The 25,737-nt window shown below is 37.3% G+C and overlaps 2 pseudogenes; both read left to right on the top strand.

The window, feature by feature from the left end:
- Positions 1-3,595: 3,595 nt before the first annotated feature.
- Positions 3,596-4,968, top strand: LOC147640223 (chalcone synthase pseudogene; annotated as a pseudogene).
- A 10,661-nt stretch (positions 4,969-15,629) lies between these two features.
- Positions 15,630-17,002, top strand: LOC147640222 (chalcone synthase pseudogene; annotated as a pseudogene).
- Positions 17,003-25,737: the final 8,735 nt, after the last annotated feature.

The raw sequence follows: 25,737 nt of genomic DNA, 5'->3' as shown, positions 1-25,737 counted from the left end.
AAAGCCAAATTCCTTTTGTTTTTGAGTTATTCGAGTGCAAAGTGGGCACTTGGCTGTTTTTTATAGTTTCACACTGAAAACACAACTTTGGCTGTTTTGAATGCTCTCAAAGAGACCTTAGAACTCATTTTTAGAGAACCATCACTGAGACGTGCTTTAAAGAGTATTAGAAGTCCTAAAACTTTATAGTTTTGTCCTTTCTCTAATTCTACATAGATTGAAAGATATTACTCTCCCAAAGAAACCAGTTCTTAGGCTTTGTCTTAGAAATTGCTATCAAGATTGACTACCTTGTCTATATACACCGGATGGACTAATGCATAAGCATAGTTAAGACTTAGTTATAGTGACTAGAGATGACCTCACTCGTTAGAACATGATAATTGATTATGTTCAAAACAAGGACTCCCATGTGACTTAAAAGATAAAGAGAAGTTAAAGACTTTAAATTAAAAGCTTGTTTTATACTTGAAATTGATTTTGATTGATTTGAATATGCATGCCTTGAAAGATTATGGACTAGAGATGAGTGTGGAATGATATATATGAGTTATGATTGCTTTGTTTTGGGATGAATGATTAATATGCACGCGTATGACTTATTGATATGCATGTGTATGATGAGACGCGACATGAGATTTTGAGATTCAAGTTGGCGGTCCTTAGACAGGGAACGCCGGACAGAGAATAAGATTTATGCCCTTTGGGAGCCATGTGGTAGAACCTAGAGAGGACGAGATTCACAAAGAGGCATACCCGAGGATAGCCCCAATGTCTAGTGTGGAGGTTGGGTGAGGTTGGGTGGACGGGCATCGAAGAAAGCCCTCGGAGAAAGCCCTACATTGGTTGGATTTTGGTCAGTATGGCTAACCATGTTGTCGAGCATGGTGATGATGATAGAGTCTTGAGATAGACACATACATTGTGATTGATTAAGATGCTATGCTGTAATTGATAGAGATTTATATCATGTGAATGTTTGTTTGGGATTACATGATTCTTTGGTTATGTGATAAGAATCTTAGATATGCATGCATGCTTGTTTGCTATTTGAGAAGGTTTATTTGATTGTATTGCTATAGAAACATCAGGATTAAATAAGTTTAATGTTTTCTTAGATGAAGTTGTAAGATTAAGAAATGGTTAGAATTTGGGTACGTTTCATCCGTTATCAAACACACATGCACAAGATTATATCTAGTGACTATCTACCGAACACGGTGCGACTAGCGCCTCACTAAACATGTGGCAGATAATCAGAAATAAGTATCGATGATAAAATTATCTATTAAAATAACATTTTTAATAATTCAAATAATTTTCATAATCCATAATATTCGATCAATGTATCTGCATTCTAAGTGCCCTTTTTCTATCCATAACATTCAATCAATGTATCCATAACCTTCTGTCAATGTAGTTGCATACTAAATATCCTTTTTGTATCCATAACATTCGGTCAATGTATCTGCATACTAAATGCCCTTTTTGTTTGATTTTGGACATTTTTTAGAGTAATTCTTCATTACTACCTGTGCCTCTACATCTTTCAATTAATCTTTGAGCTTTTTTTTTATAAGTGGCTAAGTCTCTTGGGAAGGTATTGATGACACCACCTTTCTACCTTACCCTTTAATGAACACAAAAGGTAATCCAAATAACTCTCTTCAATCCCGTTAAGTTGTGTCCACTTTTAGAATGCTTGCATTTGTACTTTTGTATCCCATTTAAGTATTGGACTCACCATTTTGATTGTCCCTTAACTGGATTTTGTTTTCTTGTTCTCATCTATGCAAAGTAGAAGAATCGAGGGTGACTATCCCCTCGCTCATGTCTCCTTGAATTTTTTTCTTATGAACTGGATAAGTGTGTGACGAAGGTCCAAACCTTGGGGTTAAGCCTCAAAGGGAAATCTAGTCAATGGTTTCAATCACTAAGATTGTTGGCCAATGATGAGATTTAGAAGCTCATAAATTATAGATTTACTTATAAAAATGAAGCATATAGAATGATTTTTATAATTATGCACCATATTTTTTAACATCTACTCAATCTGAGGTTTCCTTAAAAAGAATATTTTGGAACCTTACTTTTGAATCTTACACTAAATCATTGTAGTTTTAGGTTTAGTTTTATTTACATTGCAATTGAGCAGAGATTACATAGCATATTTCACCTATCCTCTTCCACCAGACAAAAGAAGAGTGGCTCCAAGATACATGGTACCCTAGTTGCATACAGGCTTTCATCATTGCTTGAGTAGTGCATCCTTTTGGGGGCCGCTTCTCCAAGATTTGCTTTCCTATCCACACCTTCACCACTGGTCCAGTCCCCAGGGGGTTTTCTATGAAGGCTACAAAAGTAAAGGAGGGGTGTTTGACTTTTCGGTACCATCTTCTAGTCTTTGGCCCAAATTTTGGGGAGCTTTGCCTTCACTTCATACCTTGGATACCCCTGTGCGAGGAACGTGCCCCGCTCGATTGAGCATGCACGCGAGAATTAAAAGGTCATGTCGCTCACTCACCTCAAGAGTAGAGTTGTCTCCCTTAGCTATATTGTTAATTGTATTTCTAAGTTTAGGTGGGCATGCAAGGTTTATTGGTTTTCCTTGTCTATTGTTCCCACTGCAGAAGCAGCTTTAGCTTTTCTAGGGACGACAACGATAGCAAACATGATTTTATAACTTGTATAAAGAATAATATAGCATGTGAATAATAATGACCAGTCTAATGATGTTTGAGAGGCTTTCCCTCTTTTTGGGGGAGGTGGTAAGTGACACCAACTTTGGTTGAAACGTGGCGCATGCGTATATAAGGAGACCACAAATTCTGTTAGACCGGGAATGTACGCACGATGTGCATGTTACTGGGCGCGAGAGAGACAAGGGCAAAGGTTGTGTTTGAAGCGGAACTAGAATATTAGTCGGATATCAGTCATGAGACTTCGTGACAAAGTTCGATTGTGCACACCAGTTCATGAGACTTCGGTCTGCCGACGAGATATTTCTCTCTCATACTCATCCAGCCGGGGAGAGCTCTTTCTCCGCTAATCGCTTGCCCTCAGTAGCCGTCGTCCAGTAAGTCCTCAGTACGAGCACGTTAATCTCTCTGTATGATTTATATACCATACTATTGTATGGTTATATATCTGTATAATTATATTCTAACGCACATATATTGAATTTAGTCCGAAGTCGATATAGTATAGTTCGCATAATTTATACACTTTCTCCACACAAATTATATCGAGAGAACATTTTGTTGGTGGCCATAATGTTATATTATATTTATATTTATATAATATTGACAGCAGCACTAGTTGTGTGATGGAATCGGAGGCGTCCTCTCAGGAAAACGGAGGCACTAGTAGTACTGACTAGTCGTAGGCAAGACTAGTAATTGGGAGGCCTGCTGCTAGCGCATTATAAAAGCAAGCAGCGCTGCGCCCCTCTAATACAGCACAGCCAGCCATATCATAATTAAGCCACCCCCTTGGGCTGATCTACACACAGCGAGCGCAGTACTGTCCCAAATTATAGTAGCCTCTTGCCTGCTCTGCTCGTCTCGTCTCCTGCGCTAGCTAGCTCGCCGCCGCCATGCCGATCTCCACCACCAATGGCGCCGCATGCAAAGCCAAATTAGCCAAAGCCCAAGCCGATGGCCCTGGCAGCGTGCTCGCCATGGGCAACGCCACCCCTCCGCACCTCTTCAAGCAGCACGAGTACCCGGACTTCTACTTCAACGTCACCAACAGCAACCACATGACCGACCTCAAGCAAAAGTTCCAGCGCATTTGTAAGCCCCCTCATATATAATAATATATAATTGCAATAATACTGTATAATAATATGCAGGTGAGACGCAACTCCAAGCTAACGTTGCTCTCTCTGTACGTACTACGTACTACTGCAGGTGACAGATCAGGCATCCAGAAGAGGCACATGTACCTGAACGAGGAGATTCTGCGGGCCAACCCGAGCATGTGCGACTTCTGGGGCCAGTCCTTGGATGCGAGGCAAGAGCACATGGTGGAGGAGATACCCAGGCTTGGTGGGGAAGCTGCCCTCAAGGCGTTGGAGGAGTGGGGCCGCCCCAAGTCCTGCATCACCCACCTTGTCTTCTGCTCAACGGGCGGCATGGACTTGCCCGGGGCGGACTGGGCTCTCACCAAGCGTCTGGGTTTGCGCCACAATATCAAGAGGCTGATGCTGTACTCGCAGGGCTGCTTTGGTGGAGGCACGGCCCTCCGCATGGCCACGGAGCTGGCCGAGAACAACAAGGGCGCACGCGTGCTAGTGGTCTGCAGTGAGATCACCGTGGTGACCTTTCGTGGGCCTAATGAGACCCATATCGACAGCCTTGTGGGTCAGGCTTTGTTCAGCGACGGTGCCTCCGCCCTCATCGTCGGCTCCGACCCCATCGCTCACGTGGAGAAGCCCTGGTTTCAGGTTCACTGGACCGGCTCCTACATCTTGCCCGACAGTGATGGTGCCATCCAAGGCCACTGGAAGCAAATCGGCCTCACATTCCACCTCCACAAAACCGTTCCACAGCTTGTCTCTCAGAACCTGCCTGCCGTCTTGCAAGATGCCCTGGATAATGTCCATGATGATGATGGCCATGCCCCTAGTCCCAATGACATCTTCTGGATCACGCACCCAGGTGGCCCCGCCATTCTCAACCAAATGGAGCAGACACTCAAGCTCAAACCCGAGAAACTCGCAGCCACTAGACAAGTGCTCGCTGAATACGGCAACATGTCCAGCGCTTGTGTTTTCTTCATCATGGAGCAGATGCGGCGCAACTCTTTGGAAAAGAAGCTCGCCACTTCTGGCGAGGGATTCGATTGGGGGGTGCTCGTCAGCTTTGGCCCGGGTGTGACTTGCGAGGCTCTTCTCCTTAAGAGCCTCCCCCTTGCTTAAACTACTCGGCTGGAAATGAAAATATGAGAGGATTTTACCCTAGGAAGATTTAGGCCCAGGCACCTTCATTCATTCTAGTTTTCCTTGAATAAAGATACACCTAGAAAGGCTATGGCATGTGGGCACTCGTAGAGTTGGTTGGGTCTATTGCAAGATGATGATTAGTAGCGTGTGTGGTTCATCTTCTTGGCATTTCTACGTTCTTTCCGGCCCATGATAACATGTCTTCTTCTTGCCATTTCTACTAAGTCTCTATATGTGTGCCCTCTTATCATATAAGAGACATATTGAATTTCATAATTATAAAATTTCTTGTTTTTAGTATTTATCTCATGGAGATGCTATGAATTTTGTAAAGAAGGATTAATATTATCATGACAGAGAGAGAGAGAGACAGAGAGAGAGAGAGAGAGAGAGAGAGAGCGACCAATCAATTTACACTCCTCTTTTTCTTATTTCTCTTCTTTCTTCTTTTTCTTTACATTCAAAGAGGAAGAAGAATAGAAGATTTTATGTTTCTTCTACCTCGACTTCTCATCAAGAATAAGATAATAAGACATAAAAAGAACAAGAAAAGAGAAACTTACCAATGGATAAAGAGATATTGCAAGTCCCTACTGGATAATAAACACACTTAGAACCTTATTTTTGAGGAAATAAAAATAAAGCCTAACAAAAAAGATAGAAGCTTAAGCCCAAAATATAATTTACTTGACGAGATTGTTTCTTATTGTGTAAATAACTTAAAGTATATAATTGAGAGATGAATGGTGTTGCATAGAGGAATAATTGATACATTTTACAAATTGCTAAAGCCATGTTGGATCAAAAATGTATGCTCATTATTGGGCAAAAGCTTGCAATTACGGTGTGTTTGAAGTATGGATGTGACGTTGAAGATATAGAATGATGGAGATCAAGGTGTATAGGTACCAAGAAGAGGGTCACTCATTCAGAGGTTAGCTTATGATACCTTTCTATCTCCACATTACGCTTTAGCCTCTTCATAATTATCTCTTAATCCCCTCATTAATTATATCCATCACACTATTGTTGCATCAATTTTATGTCTGAGGGTTTAGAGTAAAGTCTTGTGGGTTTTTGGTGGATTTTGTCTCTGAATTCTTTGGAGAGAGCGTGAGAAGCGAGTATCCTTGTAGGCAGATATAGTAGCTTCCTTTAGAAAAAAATTTCAATAGGCTTTCAAGGAGAGTGGAGCTTCAACAAGTAGTTGAGATTTAGTACTTAAAGAGGCATAATCTTGAGAGAGCGAGGTAAGATTTCAATGACAAGTTGCATTCCATTCTTTCTTCTCTATGAATGAGTAGAGTTTTACATAGGTATAAAGGGGGCTCAAACATAGGTTTACTTGACTAAAGTGTATATTCTACATTTGAATTTCTTGATTCAAAATCTGTGGGAAAATTTGTCTCTTTATATTCTAGTCCTCCATGACATATATGTTTGGGAGGTCGATGTGACTTATGAAACTCCTTCTACATCTACATGAGTTTTAACAAATTTGTCAAATTTTCAAGACGTACTCAATACCTTCATCACTTCTCAAGACTTGAACTTATAATTACATTAGTTTTCTCTAAATTTTTTAAATTCAACAAACTTCTTAGAAGCTTCACTTTTATGTTTAACGGATTAGATCCATAACGTCCTTGCGCAATCATGAATTGAGGTGATATAATAATGAGATCCACCAATGCTTGGCATTTTTTTTTGTTGGATCCCGTATCTTTTTAAGCCTTAACTAATGAGAAAAAGTGTAGCCTTAATACTTCATTTAATTTCCAACAAACATGGACTGATAATGTTGGACAAGTCCTTATCTTTGAAGTTAGCTAGTCCTTCTACCTTCATACATTTGTATGACCCAATATCTTATGCCATCGCTCAAACTTTGGTAGACTATTGTTCTTTACATAAGAGCACACTTTGTGCTATAAAATAACATCCAAAACAAACATTATACCATCTGTGTTAGCTTTGCCCAAAACCTTACAATTATTGTTGTGCTCTTACAGCGTGCTTTCATATGAATTGAGAATAACCTTTTAATTTCATTCCTCAATCTCACCAACTGACACAATATTTTAAATTATACTTGGAACACACAATACATCATGCAAATATTTCACAACATTATTTGAAAAATCAACTACTGTCACCTATAACAGTAATAGAATGTGTTGAGTCTTATTTTATGGACACAAATGCAAGACCCTTAATTTATTTCTTATATGAAAACCATACTTCATGAGAATTTATATGGTAAAAACACTTATCATCAAATGGCTCTTCAATTATAACACTAACCATATGTTGCATTAGAAAGTATGTGCTCCTCTCTGTCACCGTTGTTTTAAGTTGATGTTGATGCATGACTACCTTTATTAAAATTTTCTTCTCGCACATCTCTTTATCTACCCTGTTTCACATATTTTTATCTTGAAAACAATATTTTATGACATGACTTGGCTTATAATAGTAGTGATACATTGGCCTTTGATTTCATAAATTTAAAAAACACCTCTTATATCTTGATATGCATAACATGTACCTCATTCTATTGTGGAAATTTTTAAGCTCCCCTTTTGTATCGCATTCTAAAAATCTACTCTTACTTGTTGAACATTTGAAGCTTACCTTGCCTCTTGAATTCTAAAAAGCCTACTTGTGATCCTCGGCAATTTCCAAGAATTTTAATGTTGGGTTTGATATGAGGTTTGATTAGCGCTTCCATATGAGTCAGAGCCGCTTCCTTTATTTATTTTTCCTTTATAATTTTTAAGGAAATGATTGCATCATGACCATACTAATTATTTTAAGACTTTGATGTACCTCCAAGAATGTGTTCTTCTCGGATCGTCTTTTATAATGAGATCCTTAAAAGTAGGTAACTCTTCTATCAACCATGATAAATGAATAAAACAATATATATTCACAACAAAAGCTATTCAAGCATGCTTGAAACACAATTCTTTAACATAATTTGAGATGGAAATATTTTAGCTTTTAACATTATTCATGACTCTACTTTCAATTGCATTTTACGTGAATTGGACACACTCTTATACATGTTTGCAAGAATATCCCATAATTCTTCAACTAAATCACAATGTTCAATGTGAGGTGTGATTACTTGCCTTACATTTTGCTCATCACTGTTTTGTTCTTGAGATTCAAATTCTTGAGCTCCATGTGCTAGTGGTTGGCTAAATCGTAGGCTTCTTTAACTATTTGCTTACGTTTCCAATAATGAAGAACAAAGAGCACTGGTTTCTCCTCTATACTTGTCACTGTGCTCCTATTTTGAATCTCTGCACATGATAATGTTTATTGTCTAGTTTCTTTATGGTGCCCCAATAAAACTTTAACATTTTAAAGATCTTTGTAAACAACTTAACATAAAAGAAAAGGCTTCAAAAAATTGACTTTCTTCACACATGCAAGTGTGGGCTTCCAAAAACATACCTCCCTCTCGCAAACCTAAGTGGGCACATTAAACTTGATCAAAACTTTTGCAAGGAAACTTTAGTGAATTAATGACATCATCAACTCACTCAATTATAGACACAAAAATTCATGCATACAAAAAACTTATTTTACATGTATAGCCCCTTCAAAACTTTTCTGCTGCTGAAAACTTCATCAGTTCATGATTTTGCACACTATATATACTACTCATAACATTATCGATTAGACATCTTAGCCAAAACATGCACTTATAAATTATCTATAAAGATTTTGTTTATGTAGAATAGCAACGCCCTCTTATACCATGAAGGTGTTAAAGCCTTATTTATCCCAAATATTAAGCATAGGCTAGAATTTATCTTTGTTTCAAACATTCGTTTGGATTTTGTAACATCAAATGAAATCTTGATCTTGGCAATCGCTATATAGCAAACACAATGGTTCACACCATTTTGTTGGATGTTTTTAAGTGGGGTTAACTACTTGTTTACATCAATAAGGTTCTTTAAAAGGCATGCTTTGTCTTAGGATCATCTAGTGGTGCACAAATCATGCAAAGTGTTGCTCTTCCTCAATCTATTCTGCACATTGCTCAATGTTAATGAAAGAAGTAATAAGTCTTATAAGGCTTTACAAAATCATGTTTAATATCTAGCCTTGAGATCTTAGATACCAACCCTAATCACAAAAAACATGTGATTGTCTTCATATAGTAGTAGATTATGCTTTGAGCATAGTGCAGTTTTCACAGGTTTAATTAAAAACTAATAATAAAAATAAAAATTAATGGGTAGGAACTTGGGTAAATGAAAGACAAAATGAGTAATGGTTTAAATGCTATTGGACAAGGGAAAGGCTTTTATACCGAAATGATATAAAACTAGTGTGGTGGATATAATCAATGAGGGGATTAAAAAAAAATTATGAAGAGACTAATGACTTGATTATTGAACGTGAAATGTGAACACTTTAATAAGAATCAAGCAAAGAACAACCTTTCTTTGCTTGTTAAAATTACTTGTATATATTTACAAAACAAAGGAGTAGCATTCATGTTATTCAAACATTATTAGTTTTAACTTGATAGAGATGCTATGAATTTTGTGAAGAAGGATATATCATAATATGAGAGAGAGAGAGAGAGAGAGAGAGAGAGAGAGAGAGAGAGAGAGCCATGCCACTAGCATCAATATAAAATCCAATTGCTTTTGACAAAGTCATGTTATCTAGGTTGAGAGATCCTAAAACCTTGTGCACACAATGGTGGGCACTCTGTTGATTTGAATGATATTCCTTCTTCCCAGTCTATGTCTTATATTATTTATAATAACATGCCTACTTAATTTACTCTCCACTTCCTCTACTTTCTTCGTTTTTATTTTCATATGGAGAGGAAAAAGAATAAAAAGATTTCATGTTTCTTCTACTTCGACTTCTCATCAAACATAAGGTAATATGACAAGGAGGGAAGAACATAAGAAGAATAAGAAAAGAGAAACTTATGATCTTGAATATCTTCGCGAATGCATCCCTCAACTCAGCATAGTTAGAAAAATGGTCATCATCAAATTGCATGAGCCAATCCATCAGAATATCTTCAAAGGTGGTAGCAAATTGATCTCTTTTGAGCTCCTTTAGGATTCTCTTATTGGCTTATAGACCTTCCATGCCTGCTCATGCCTGCTCAAATGTATTGATGTGGATGTCAAGGTCATTTGACTTTTCACCCTTAAACATCAGGAAGTGATTATTTGTTCAAGTTTTTAGTCAGAAACTAGTCAAATATTCTATCTTCTAATTCTTTACCCCACCAAAACTATTTATTCCATGAGTCTCATAGACCAAGATGATCATGTATGATTAATAAAATTAAGAATAACTCATCATTAAGCACGCCCTATATCGACTCGGATTCTCTTGTATACACTGATCGATTTATTTATTTCATATCAAAAGAATTTGAAGAAAAATAATAAAAAGAGAGTTTGTGTACTTCCCTGATATATTTGAAGATGTCTTGATTGATTGGGAATCCATGTCTACTCTCAAGAAGTTGTGGAAGAGCTGTTTGTAGATTTAGCAAGCCTCTTAGATCTGATGTCAGGGGTGCAACGTGCAACAGGTATAACTTCATGCACAGTTATCAGCAACTTGTCGTGTGGGTACTTAAAATTACTAGAACATGTGTATTCTACAACCAAGTGTGGGCGGAATTGCCAAAATTAGTTGTATGTGAAAGTCAACTCCCCCTCCTCCATAATTGATAAACAAGAAATTAGAATTGGAACACATAAATAAATTACAACATAGAGCATGATAGATAATAATCTTCAATAGTAGACATGAGTGAGAGAGAGAAAGAAATAGACAGAATACACCGTCAACACTATCACCGAGTACAATCATCCCCCCCCTTGCATGAGTATTTTTTATCTATTTTTAGGCCTGCAAAACTAATGTATGTCAAAAGTACTCCTCTGATGCATTGAATTCTAAAGAAAGTCACAACATAAATATTAGATCGTATAAATGTCTAATTTTGCATACTTTTTTGTTATTTACAGTCTTGTCCAAATACCTTCAGTCATTTCAACTTTGCTAAAAATATAATATCGCGATAAATATAATCATGCCAAAATGTGTACCAATATGTACGCCAAAATGTGTACCAATATGTACGTCAAAAATGTGTAACCATCATCATGTCGTCCGTACTAGCCCTGCCAACCACTGATCCATTGTAACATACCTTTGAGATTAACCAAGTTATGATAAAAAATAATCCTAAGTTTTGGATGCTATAGATTTCAGTAATGAATTCCAACAGGTTTTCAGTGGTTTTTTAGCAGTAAAGATTCTAAGTGTTAAAATTAAGTGAAAATTTAAGATTGAGTTTTCAATTAGTTAGCATACTTAAAAGAAGCCTTTAAGTGTGTAGATGGACATGCAAACCAAAATTTTATAAAAAAGTAAAACGTGACCTATTTTTGGTGACGACTTTCACATACAACAGATTTTAGCGATTTCACCCACGTTGGGTTGTAGGCCGCACATATTCCAGTAATTTTAGGTATCCATACAGCTAGTATCTGATAACTCTGCGGGGAGTTATACCTGTTGTTGCATATTACAGCTTTGACAGGTTTGAGAGGCTTGCGAAATCTAGAAGCGGTTTTTCCACAACTTCAGGAGAGTAGACATGGATTCCCAATCAATCAAGACATCAGCAAATATATCAGGGAAGTATACAAACACTCTTTCTATTATTTCTCTTTAAATTCTTTTGAGATTAAATAAATATATTGATAAGCATGTATATGGGAGAATTTGAGTCGATGTATGGCATGCTTAACCATGGGAATGATGGGAAACCACCACGAGAAGAGGAGGAGGGGGGGTTCCCACAAAGAACCATTGTTGATTGCCTTAGTTCGACTCATAGAATAAAACTTTGGAGTTTAAGAATTAGAAGATAGAATATTTGACTAGTTTATGACTAGAGTCTAGGAATAACCTTCATTAGGGGCTATTTTGCAAAGACTCTATTTGTCCGTGTGTTTAGAATCAGATTTTGAGATAAACACAAAAGTTTTAGAGGACAAGAAACTCTACAAGAGTGTAAGAGACTATAGAAAGCCAAATTCCTTTTGTTTTTGAGTTATTCGAGTGCAAAGTGGGCACTTGGCTGTTTTTTATAGTTTCACACTGAAAACACAACTTTGGCTGTTTTGAATGCTCTCAAAGAGACCTTAGAACTCATTTTTAGAGAACCATCACTGAGACGTGCTTTAAAGAGCATTAGAAGTCCTAAAACTTTATAGTTTTGTCCTTTCTCTAATTCTACATAGATTGAAAGATATTACTCTCCCAAAGAAACCAGTTATTAGGCTTTGTCTTAGAAATTGCTATCAAGATTGACTACCTTGTCTATATACACCGGATGGACTAATGCATAAGCATAGTTAAGACTTAGTTATAGTGACTAGAGATGACCTCACTCGTTAGAACATGATAATTGATTATGTTCAAAACAAGGACTCCCATGTGACTTAAAAGAAAAAGAGAAGTTAAAGACTTTAAATTAAAAGCTTGTTTTATACTTGAAATTGATTTTGATTGATTTGAATATGCATGCCTTGAAAGATTATGGACTAGAGATCAGTGTGGGATGATATGTATGAGTTATGATTGCTTTGTTTTGGGATGAATGATTAATATGCATGCGTATGACTTATTGATATGCATGTGTATGATGAGACGCGACATGAGATTTTGAGATTCAAGCTGGCCGTCCTTAGACAGGGAACGCCGGACAGAGAACGAGATTTATGCCCTTTGGGAACCTTGTGGTAGAACCTAGAGAGGACGAGATTCACAAAGAGGCATACCTGAGGATAGCCGCGATGTCTAGTGTGGAGGTTGGGTGACGTTGAGTGGACGGGCATCGGAGAAAGCCCTAGATTGGCTGGATTTTGGTCAGTATGACTAACCATGTTGTCGAGCATGGTGATGATGATAGAGTCTTGAGATAGACACATACATTGTGATTGATTGAGATGCTATGCTGTAATTGATAGAGATTTATATCATGTGAATGTTTGTTTGAGATTACATGATTCTTTGGTTATGTGATAAGAATCTTAGATATGCATGCATGCTTGTTTGCTATTTGAGAAGGTTGATTTGATTGTATTGCTGTAGAAACATCAGGATTAAATAAGTTTAATGTTTTCTTAAATGAAGTTGTAAGATTAAGATATGGTTAGAATTTGGGTACGTTTCATCCGTTATCAAACACACATGCACAAGATTATATCTAGTGACTATCTACCGAACACGGTGCGACTAGCGCCTCACTAAACATGTGGCAGATAATCAAAAATAAGTATCGATGATAAAATTATCTATTAAAATAACATTTTTAATAATTCAAATAATTTTCATAATCCATAATATTCGATCAATGTATCTGCATTCTAAGTGCCCTTTTTCTATCCATAACATTCAATCAATGTATCCATAACCTTCTGTCAATGTAGTTGCATACTAAATATCCTTTTTGTATCCATAACATTCGGTCAATGTATCTGCATACTAAATGCCCTTTTTGTTTGATTTTGGACATTTTTTAGAGTAATTCTTCATTACTACCTGTGCCTCTACATCTTTCAATTAATCTTTGAGCTTTTTTTTTATAAGTGGCTAAGTCTCTTGGGAAGGTATTGATGACACCACCTTTCTACCTTACCCTTTAATGAACACAAAAGGTAATCCAAATAATTCTCTTCAATCCCGTTAAGTTGTGTCCACTTTTAGAATGCTTGCATTTGTACTTTTGTATCCCATTTAAGTATTGGACTCACCATTTTGATTGTCCCTTAACTGGATTTTGTTTTCTTGTTCTCATCTATGCAAAGTAGAAGAATCGAGGGTGACTATCCCCTCGCTCATGTCTTCTTGAATTTTTTTCTTATGAACTGGATAAGTGTGTGACGAAGGTCCAAACCTTGGGGTTAAGCCTCAAAGGGAAATCTAGTCAATGGTTTCAATCACTAAGATTGTTGGCCAATGATGAGATTTAGAAGCTCATAAATTATAGATTGACTTATAAAAATGAAGCATATAGAATGATTTTTATAATTATGCACCATATTTTTTAACATCTACTCAATCTGAGGTTTCCTTAAAAAGAATATTTTGGAACCTTACTTTTGAATCTTACACTAAATCATTGTAGTTTTAGGTTTAGTTTTATTTACATTGCAATTGAGCAGAGATTACATAGCATATTTCACCTATCCTCTTCCACCAGACAAAGGAAGAGTGGCTCCAAGATACATGGTACCCAAGTTGCATACAGGCTTTCATCATTGCTTGAGTAGTGCATCCTTTTGGGGGCCGCTTCTCCAAGATTTGCTTTCCTATCCACACCTTCACCACTGGTCCAGTCCCCAGGGGGTTTTCTATGAAGGCTACAAAAGTAAAGGAGGGGTGTTTGACTTTTCGGTACCATCTTCTAGTCTTTGGCCCAAATTTTGGGGAGCTTTGCCTTCACTTCATACCTTGGATACCCCTGTGCGAGGAACGTGCCCCGCTCGATTGAGCATGCACGCGAGAATTAAAAGGTCATGTCGCTCACTCACCTCAAGAGTAGAGTTGTCTCCCTTAGCTATATTGTTAATTGTATTTCTAAGTTTAAGTGGGCATGCAAGGTTTATTGGTTTTCCTTGTCTATTGTTCCCACTGCAGAAGCAGCTTTAGCTTTTCTAGGGAGGACAACGATAGCAAACATGATTTTATAACTTATATAAAGAATAATATAGCATGTGAATAATAATGACCAGTCTAATGATGTTTGAGAGGCTTTCCCTCTTTTTGGGGGAGGTGGTAAGTGACACCAACTTTGGTTGAAACGTGGCGCATGCGTATATAAGGAGACCACAAATTCTATTAGACCGGGAATGTACGCACGATGTGCATGTTACTGGGCGCGAGAGAGACAAGGGCAAAGGTTGTGTTTGAAGCGGAACTAGAATATTAGTCGGATATCAGTCATGAGACTTCGTGACAAAGTTCGATTGTGCACACCAGTTCATGAGACTTCGGTCTGCCGACGAGATATTTCTCTCTCATACTCATCCAGCCGGGGAGAGCTCTTTCTCCGCTAATCGCTTGCCCTCAGTAGCCGTCGTCCAGTAAGTCCTCAGTACGAGCACGTTAATCTCTCTGTATGATTTATATACCATACTATTGTATGGTTATATATCTGTATAATTATATTCTAACGCACATATATTGAATTTAGTCCGAAGTCGATATAGTATAGTTCGCATAATTTATACACTTTCTCCACACAAATTATATCGAGAGAACATTTTGTTGGTGGCCATAATGTTATATTATATTTATATTTATATAATATTGACAGCAGCACTAGTTGTGTGATGGAATCGGAGGCGTCCTCTCAGGAAAACGGAGGCACTAGTAGTACTGACTAGTCGTAGGCAAGACTAGTAATTGGGAGGCCTGCTGCTAGCGCATTATAAAAGCAAGCAGCGCTGCGCCCCTCTAATACAGCACAGCCAGCCATATCATAATTAAGCCACCCCCTTGGACTGATCTACACACAGCGAGCGCAGTACTGTTCCAAATTATAGTAGCCTCTTGCCTGCTCTGCTCGTCTCGTCTCCTCTCCTGCGCTAGCTAGCTCGCCGCCGCCATGCCGATCTCCACCACCAATGGCGCCGCATGCAAAGCCAAATTAGCCAAAGCCCAAGCCGATGGCCCTGCCAGCGTGCTCGCCATGGGCAGCGCCACCCCTCCGCACCTCTTCAAGCAGCACGAGTACCCGGACTTCTACTTCAACGTCACCAACAGCAACCACATGACCGACCTCAAGCAAAAGTTCCAGCGCATTTGTAAGCCCCCTCATATATACTAATATATAATTGCAATAATACTGTATAATAATATGCAGGTGAGACGCAACTCCAAGCTAACGTTGCTCTCTCTGTACGTACTACGTACTACTGCAGGTGACAGATCAGGCATCCAGAAGAGGCACATGTACCTGAACGAGGAGATTCTGCGGGCCAACCCGAGCATGTGCGACTTCTGGGGCCAGTCCTTGGATGCGAGGCAAGAGCACATGGTGGAGGAGATACCCAGGCTTGGTGGGGAAGCTGCCCTCAAGGCGTTGGAGGAGTGGGGCCGCCCCAAGTCCTGCATCACCCACCTTGTCTTCTGCTCAACGGGCGGCATGGACTTGCCCGGGGCGGACTGGGCTCTCACCAAGCGTCTGGGTTTGCGCCACAATATCAAGAGGCTGATGCTGTACTCGCAGGGCTGCTTTGGTGGAGGCACGGCCCTCCGCATGGCCACGGAGCTGGCCGAGAACAACAAGGGCGCACGCGTGCTAGTGGTCTGCAGTGAGATCACCGTGGTGACCTTTCGTGGGCCTAATGAGACCCATATCGACAGCCTTGTGGGTCAGGCTTTGTTCAGCGACGGTGCCTCCGCCCTCATCGTCGGCTCCGACCCCATCGCTCACGTGGAGAAGCCCTGGTTTCAGGTTCACTGGACCGGCTCCTACATCTTGCCCGACAGTGATGGTGCCATCCAAGGCCACTGGAAGCAAATCGGCCTCACATTCCACCTCCACAAAACCGTTCCACAGCTTGTCTCTCAGAACCTGCCTGCCGTCTTGCAAGATGCCCTGGATAATGTCCATGATGATGATGGCCATGCCCCTAGTCCCAATGACATCTTCTGGATCACGCACCCAGGTGGCCCCGCCATTCTCAACCAAATGGAGCAGACACTCAAGCTCAAACCCGAGAAACTCGCAGCCACTAGACAAGTGCTCGCTGAATACGGCAACATGTCCAGCGCTTGTGTTTTCTTCATCATGGAGCAGATGCGGCGCAACTCTTTGGAAAAGAAGCTCGCCACTTCTGGCGAGGGATTCGATTGGGGGGTGCTCGTCAGCTTTGGCCCGGGTGTGACTTGCGAGGCTCTTCTCCTTAAGAGCCTCCCCCTTGCTTAAACTACTCGGCTGGAAATGAAAATATGAGAGGATTTTACCCTAGGAAGATTTAGGCCCAGGCACCTTCATTCATTCTAGTTTTCCTTGAATAAAGATACACCTAGAAAGGCTATGGCATGTGGGCACTCGTAGAGTTGGTTGGGTCTATTGCAAGATGATGATTAGTAGCGTGTGTGGTTCATCTTCTTGGCATTTCTACGTTCTTTCCGGCCCATGATAACATGTCTTCTTCTTGCCATTTCTACTAAGTCTCTATATGTGTGCCCTCTTATCATATAAGAGACATATTGAATTTCATAATTATAAAATTTCTTGTTTTTAGTATTTATCTCATGGAGATGCTATGAATTTTGTAAAGAAGGATTAATATTATCATGAGAGAGAGAGAGAGAGAGAGAGAGAGCATGCCGTGTCAGGAGCATCAATATAGAATCCATTTTCCTTCGCTAAAGTCATATTATCTAGGTTGACAGGTCCTAAAATCTTGAGCATAGGGCAGTGGGCACTCTCTTGCTTTAAACGCTATTCCTTGCCATGCTACATCTTATAGTATTTGTAATAACATGCCCAATCAATTTACACTCCTCTTTCTCTTCTTTCTTCTTTTTCTTTACATTCAGAGAGGAAGAAGAATAGAACATTTTATGTTTCTTCTACCTCGACTTCTCATCAAGAATAAGATAATAAGACATAAAAAGAACAAGAAAAGAGAAACTTACCAATGGATAAAGAGATATTGCAAGTCCCTACTGGATAATAAACACACTTAGAACCTTATTTTTTAGAAAATAAAAATAAAGCCTAACAAAAAAGATAGAACCTTAAGCCCAAAATATAATTTACTTGACGAGATTGTTTCTTATTGTGTAAATAACTTAAAGTATATAATTGAGAGATGAATGGTGTTGCATAGAGGAATAATTGATACATTTTACAAATTGCTAAAGCCATGTTGGAACAAAAATGTATGCTCATTATTGGGCAAAAGCTTGCAATTATGGTGTGTTTGAAGTATGGATGTGACGTTGAAGATATAGAATGATGGAGATCAAGGTGTATAGGTACCAAGAAGAGGGTCACTCATTCAGAGGTTAGCTTATGATACCTTTCTATCTCCACATTACGCTTTTATGGTAGCTATATCATAATGGAATGAACTTGATTTTCTCAGAAGTGCTAAAGAATGGAAAAATATTATAAATGAGGAGATTAGTGTGAATTTATTTTATCAAGTACATGTAAGTAGAATGAACTCGAGTAGATTTGGCAAGTCATATGAGTTTTAAAGCCTATATAAACAACTCATTTCTTTGTATACACATACAAGGATTTTTATCAAATACAGAAATGGTCTTCTTTTTGTGGGCATGTCTTTTGATGCTTGCTCAAACACGTGTGCATTCTGGGCTCATTAATCAAGTCATTAGCCTCTTCATAATTATCTCTTAATCCCCTCATTAATTATATCCATCACACTATTGTTGCATCAATTTTATGTCTGAGGGTTTAGAGTAAAGTCTTGTGGGTTTTTGGTGGATTTTGTCTTTGAATTCTTTGGAGAGAGCGTGAGAAGCGAGTATCCTTGTAGGCAGATATAGTAGCTTCCTTTAGAAAAAATTTTCAATAGGCTTTCAAGGAGAGTGGAGCTTCAACAAGTAGTTGAGATTTAGTACTTAAAGAGGCATAATCTTGAGAGAGCGAGGTAAGATTTCAATGACAAGTTGCATTCCATTCTTTCTTCTCTATGAATGAGTAGAGTTTTACATCGGTATAAAGGGGGCTCAAACATAGGTTTACTTGACTAAAGTGTATATTCTACATTTGAATTTCTTGATTCAAAATCTGTGGGAAAATTTGTCTCTTTATATTCTAGTCCTCCATGACATATATGTTTGGGAGGTCGATGTGACTTATGAAACTCCTTCTACATCTACATGAGTTTTAACAAATTTGTCAAATTTTCAAGACGTACTCACTACCTTCATCACTTCTCAAGACTTGAACTTATAATTACATTAGTTTTCTATAAATTTTTTAAATTCAACAAACTTCTTAGAAGCTTCACTTTTATGTTTAACGGATTAGATCCATAACGTCCTTGCGCAATCATGAATTGAGGTGATATAATAATGAGATCCACCAATGCTTGGCATTTTTTTTGTTGGATCCCGTATCATTTTAAGCCTTAACTAATGAGAAAAAGTGTAGCCTTAATACTTCATTTAATTTCCAACAAACATGGACTGATAATGTTGGACAAGTCCTTATCTTTGAAGTTAGCTAGTCCTTCTACCTTCATACATTTGTATGACCCAATATCTTATGCCATGGCTCAAACTTTGGTAGACTATTGTTCTTTACATAAGAGCACACTTTGTGCTATAAAATAACATCCAAAACAAACATTACACCATCTTTGTTAGCTTTGCCCAAAACCTTACAATTATTGTTGTGCTCTTACAGCGTGCATTCATATGAATTGAGAATAACCTCTAAATTTCATTTCTCAATCTCATCAACAACTGACACAGTATTTTAAATTATACCTGGAACACATAATACATCATGCAAATATTTCACAACATTATTTGAAAAATCAACTACTGTCACCTATAACAGTAATAGAATGTGTTGAGTCTTATTTTATGGACACAAATGCAAGACCCTTAATTTATTTCTTATATGAAAACCATACTTCATGAGAATTTATATGGTAAAAACACTTATCATCAAATGGCTCTTCAATTATAACACTAACCATATGTTGCATTAGAAAGTATGTGCTCCTCTCTGTCACCGTTGTTTTAAGTTGATGTTGATGCATGACTACCTTTATTAAAATTTTCTTCTCGCACATCTCTTTATCTACCCTGTTTCACATATTTTTATCTTGAAAAACAATATTTTATGACATGACCTGGCTTATAATAGTAGTGATACATTGGCCTTTGATTTCATAAATTTAAAAAACACCTCTTATATCTTGATATGCATAACATGTACCTCATTCTATTGTTGAAATTTTAAAGCTCCCCGTTTGTATCGCATTCTAAAAATCTACTCTTACTTGTTGAACATTTGAAGCTTACCTTGCCTCTTGAATTCTAAAAAGCCTACTTGTGATCCTCGGCAATTTCCAATAATTTTAATGTTGGGTTTGATATGAGGTTTGATTAGCGCTTCCATATGAGTCAGAGCCGCTTCCTTTATTTCTTTTTCCTTTAGAATTTTTAAGGAAATGATTGCATCCTGACCATACTAATTATTATAAGACTTTGATGTACCTCCAAGAATGTGTTCTTCTCCTATCATCTTTTATAATGAGATCCTTAAAAGTAGGTAACTCTTCTATCACCATGATAAATGAATAAAACAATTTATATTCACAACAAAAGCTATTCAAGCATGCTTGAAACACAATTCTTTAACATAATTTGAGATGAAAATATTTTAGTTTTAACATTATTCATGACTCTACTTTCAATTGCATTTTATGTGAATTGGACACACTCTTATACATGTTTGCAAGAATATCCCATAATTCTTCAACTAAATCATAATGTTCAATGTGAGGTGTGATTACTTGCCTTACATTTTGCTCATCACTGTTTTGTTCTTGAGATTCAAATTCTTGAGCTCCATGTGCTAGTGGTTGGCTAAATCGTAGGCTTGTTTAACTATTTGCTTACGTTTCCCATAATGAAGAACAAAGGGCACTGGTTTCTCCTCTATACTTGTCACTGTGCTCCTATTTTGAATCTCTGCACATGATAATGTTTATTGTCTAGTTTCTTTATGGTGCCCCAATAAAACTTTAACATTTTAAAGATCTTTGTAAACAACTTAACATAAAAGAAAAGGCTTCAAAAAGTTGACTTTCTTCACACATGCAAGTGTGGGATTCCAAAAACATACCTCCCTCTCGCAAACCTAAGTGGGTACATTAAACTTGATCAAGACTTTTGCAAGGAAACTTTAGTGAATTAATGACATCATCAACCCACTCAATTATAGACACAAAAATTCATGCATACAAAAAACTTATTTTACATGTATAGCCCCTTCAAAACTTTTCTGCTGCTGAAAACTTCATCAGTTCATGATTTTGCACACTATATATACTACTCATAACATTATCGATTAGACATCTTAGCCAAAACATGCACTTATAAATTATCTATAAAGATTTTGTTTATGTAGAATAGCAACGCCCTCTTATACCATGAAGGTGTTAAAGCCTTATTTATCCCAAATATTAAGCATAGGTTAGAATTTATCTTTGTTTCAAACATTCGTTTGGATTTTGTAACATCAAATGAAATCTTGATCTTGGCAATCGCTATAAAGCAAACACAATGGTTCACACCATTTTGTTGGATGTTTTTAAGTGGGGTTGACTACTTGTTTACATCAACAAGGTTCTTTAAAAGGCATGCTTTGTCTTAGGATCATCTAGTGGTGCACAAATCATGCAAAGTGTTGCTCTTCCTCAATCTATTCTGCACATTGCTCAATGTTAATGAAAGAAGTAATAAGTCTTATAAGGCTTTACAAAATCATGTTTAATATCTAGCCTTGAGATCTTAGATACCAACCCTTATCACAAAAAACATGTGATTGTCTTCATATAGTAGTAGATTATGCTTTGAGCATAGTGCAGTTTTCACAGGTTTAATTAAAAACTAATAATGAAAATAAAAATTAATGGGTAGAAACTTGGGTAAATGAAAGACAAAATGAGTAATGGTTTAAATGCTATTGGACAAGGGAAAGGCTTTTATACCGAAATGATATAAAACTAGTGTGGTGGATATAATCAATGAGGGGATTAAAAAAAAATTATGAAGAGACTAATGACTTGATTATTGAACGTGAAATGTGAACACTTTAATAAGAATCAAGCAAAGAACAATCTTTCTTTGCTTGTTAAAATTACTTGTATATATTTACAAAACAAAGGAGTAGCATTCATGTTATTCAAACATTATTAGTTTTAACTTGATAGAGATGCTATGAATTTTGTGAAAAAGGGGATATCATAATATGAGAGAGAGAGAGAGAGAGAGAGAGAGAGAGAGAGCCATGCCACTAGCATCAATATAAAATCCAATTGCTTTTGACAAAGTCATGTTATCTAGGTTGAGAGATCCTAAAACCTTGTGCACACAATGGTGGGCACTCTGTTGATTTGAATGATATTCCTTCTTCCCATTCTATGTCTTATATTATTTATAATAACATGCCTACTTAATTTACTCTCCACTTCCTCTACTTTCTTTGTTTTTTATTTTCATATGGAGAGGAAAAAGAATAAAAAGATTTCATGTTTCTTCTACTTCGACTTCTCATCAAACATAAGGTAATATGACAAGGAGGGAAGAACATAAGAAGAATAAGAAAAGAGAAACTTATGTTCTTGAATATCTTCGCGAATGCATCCCTCAACTCAGCATAGTTAGAAAAATGGTCATCATCAAATTGCATGAGCCAATCCATCAGAATATCTTCAAAGGTGGTAGCAAATTGATCTCTTTTGAGCTCCTTTAGGATTCTCTTATTGGCTTATAGACCTTCCATGCCTGCTCATGGCCTGCTCAAATGTATTGATGTGAATGTCAGGGTCATTTGACTTTTCACCCTTAAACATCAGGAAGTGATTATTTGTTCAAGTTTTTAGTCGTAAACTAGTCAAATATTCTATCTTCTAATTCTTTACCCCACCAAAACTATTTATTCCATGAGTCTCATAGACCAAGATGATCATGTATGATTAATAAAATTAAGAATAACTCATCATTAAGCACGCCCTATATCGACTCCGATTCTCTTGTATATACTTATCTATTTATTTATTTCATATCAAAAGAATTTGAAGAAAAATAATAAAAAGAGAGTTTGTGTACTTCCCTGATATATTTGAAGATGTCTTGATTGATTGGGAATCCATGTCTACTCTCAAGAAGTTGTGGAAGAGCTGTTTGTAGATTTAGCAAGCCTCTTAGATCTGCTGTCAGGGGTGCAACGTGCAACAGGTATAGCTTCATGCACAGTTATCAGAAACTTGTCGTGTGGGTACTTAAAATTACTAGAACATGTGTATTCTACAACCAAGTGTGGGCGAAATTGCCAAAATTAGTTGTATGTGAAAGTCAACTCCCCTCCCCTCCATAATTCATAAACAAGAAATTAGAATTGGAACACATAAATAAATTACAACATAGAGCATGATAGATAATAATCTTCAATAGTAGACATGAGTGAGAGAGAGAAAGAATAAGACAGAGTACACCGTCAACACTATCACCGAGTACAATCATCCCCCCCCTTGCATGAGTATTTAAATGTATTAATTTTGTTTCAGGCCAAAGTGACCTGTTTACAAGAAGTGTCCTTTTACAAATATTAAAGAAGGTAATTAAATCTTAGATAAAATAAAACATCTTAATTTTATCTATTTTTAGGCCTGCAAAACTAATGTATGTCAAAAGTACTCATCTGATGCATTGAATTCTAAAGAAAGTCACAACATAAATATTAGATCGTATAAATGTCTAATTTTGCATACTTTTTTGTTATTTACAGTCTTGTCCAAATACCTTCACTCATTTTAACTTTGCTAAAAATATAATATCGCGATAAATATAATCATGCCAAAATGTGTACCAATATGTACGCCAAAAATGTGTAACCATCATCATGTCGTCCATACTAGCCATGCCACTGATCCATTGTAACATACCTCTGAGATTAACCAAGTTATGATTAAAGATAATCTTAAGTTTTGGATGCTACAGATTTCAGTAATGAATTCCAATAGGTTTTCAGTGGTTTTTTAGCAGTAAAGATTCTAAGTGTTAAAATGAAGTGAAAGTTTAAGATTGAGTTTTCAATTAGTTAGCATACTTAAAAGAAGCCTTTAAGTGTGTAGATGGACATGCAAACCAAAATTTTATAAAAAAGTAAAACGTGACCTATTTTTGGTAACGACTTTCACATACAACAGATTTTAGCGATTTCACCCATGTTGGGTTGTAGGCCGCACATATTCCAGTAATTTTAGGTATCCATACAGCTAGTATCTGATAACTCTGCGCGGAGTTATACCTGTTGTCGCAGATTATAGCCCTGACAGCAGATTTGAGAGCCTTGCCAAATCTAGAAGCGATTTTTCCACAACTTCAAGAGAGTAGACATGGATTCCCAAAATCAATCAAGACATCAGCAAATATATCAGGGAAGTATACAAACACTCTTTCTATTATTTTTCTTTAATTTATTTTGAGATTAAATAAATATATTGATAAGCGCATATTTGGGAGAATTTGAGTCGATGTATGGCATGCTTAACCATGGGAATGATGGGAAACCACCACGAGAAGAGGAGGAGGGGGGGTTCCCACAAAGAACTATTGTTGATTGCCTTAGTTCGACTCATAGAATAAAACTTTGGAGTTAAAGAATTAGAAGATAGAATATTTGACTAGTTTATGACTAGAGTCTAGGAATAACCTTCATTAGGGGGTATTTTGCAAAGACTCTATCTGTCCGTGTGTTTAGAATCAGATTTTGAGATAAACACGAAAGTTTTAGAGGACAAGAAACTCTACAAGAGTGTAAGAGACTATAGAAAGCCAAATTCCTTTTGTTTTTGAGTTATTCGAGTGCAAAGTGGGCACTTGGCTGTTTTTTATAGTTTCACGCTGAAAACACAACTTTGGCTGTTTTGAATGCTCTCAAAGAGACCTTAGAACTCATTTTTAGAGAACCATCACTGAGACGTGCTTTAAAGAGCATTAGAAGTCCTAAAACTTTATAGTTTTGTCCTTTCTCTAATTCTACATAGATTGAAAGATATTACTCTCCCAAAGAAACCAGTTATTAGGCTTTGTCTTAGAAATTGCTATCAAGATTGACTACCTTGTCTATATACACTGCCGGATGGACTAATGCATAAGCATAGTTAAGACTTAGTTATAGTGAGTAGAGATGACCTCACTCGTTAGAACATGATAATTGATTATGTTCAAAACAAGGACTCCCATGTGACTTAAAAGATAAAGAGAAGTTCAAGACTTTAAATTAAAAGCTTGTTTTATACTTGAAATTGATTTTGATTGATTTGAATATGCATGCCTTGAAAGATTATGGACTAGAGATGAGTGTGGGATGATATGTATGAGTTATGATTGCTTTGTTTTGGGATGAATGATTAATATGCACGCGTATGACTTATTGATATGCATGTGTATGATGAGTCGCGACATGAGATTTTGAGATTCAAGCTGGCTATCCTTAGACAGGGAACGCCGGACAGAGAACGAGATTTATGCCCTTTGGGAGCCATGTGGTAGAACCTAGAGAGGACGAGATTCACAAAGAGGCATACCCGAGGATAGCCGCGATGTCTAGTGTGGAGGTTGGGTGAGGTTGGGTGGACGGGCATCGGAGAAAGCCCTAGATTGGCTGGATTTTGGTCAGTATGACTAACCATGTTGTCGAGCATGGTGATGATGATAGAGTCTTGAGATAGACACATACATTGTGATTGATTGAGATGCTATGCTGTAATTGATAGAGATTTATATCATGTGAATGTTTGTTTGAGATTACATGATTCTTTGGTTATGTGATAAGAATCTTAGATATGCATGCATGCTTGTTTGCTATTTGAGAAGGTTGATTTGATTGTATTGCTGTAGAAACATCAGGATTAAATAAGTTTAATGTTTTCTTAAATGAAGTTGTAAGATTAAGATATGGTTAGAATTTGGGTACGTTTCAT

Source organism: Cibotium barometz, chromosome 3 (genome assembly GCF_041138505.1).
Source record: "Cibotium barometz isolate CiBa-2024 chromosome 3, ASM4113850v1, whole genome shotgun sequence".
Classification (NCBI taxonomy): domain Eukaryota; kingdom Viridiplantae; phylum Streptophyta; class Polypodiopsida; order Cyatheales; family Cibotiaceae; genus Cibotium; species Cibotium barometz.
This window is presented reverse-complemented; position numbering and strand designations above follow the sequence as displayed.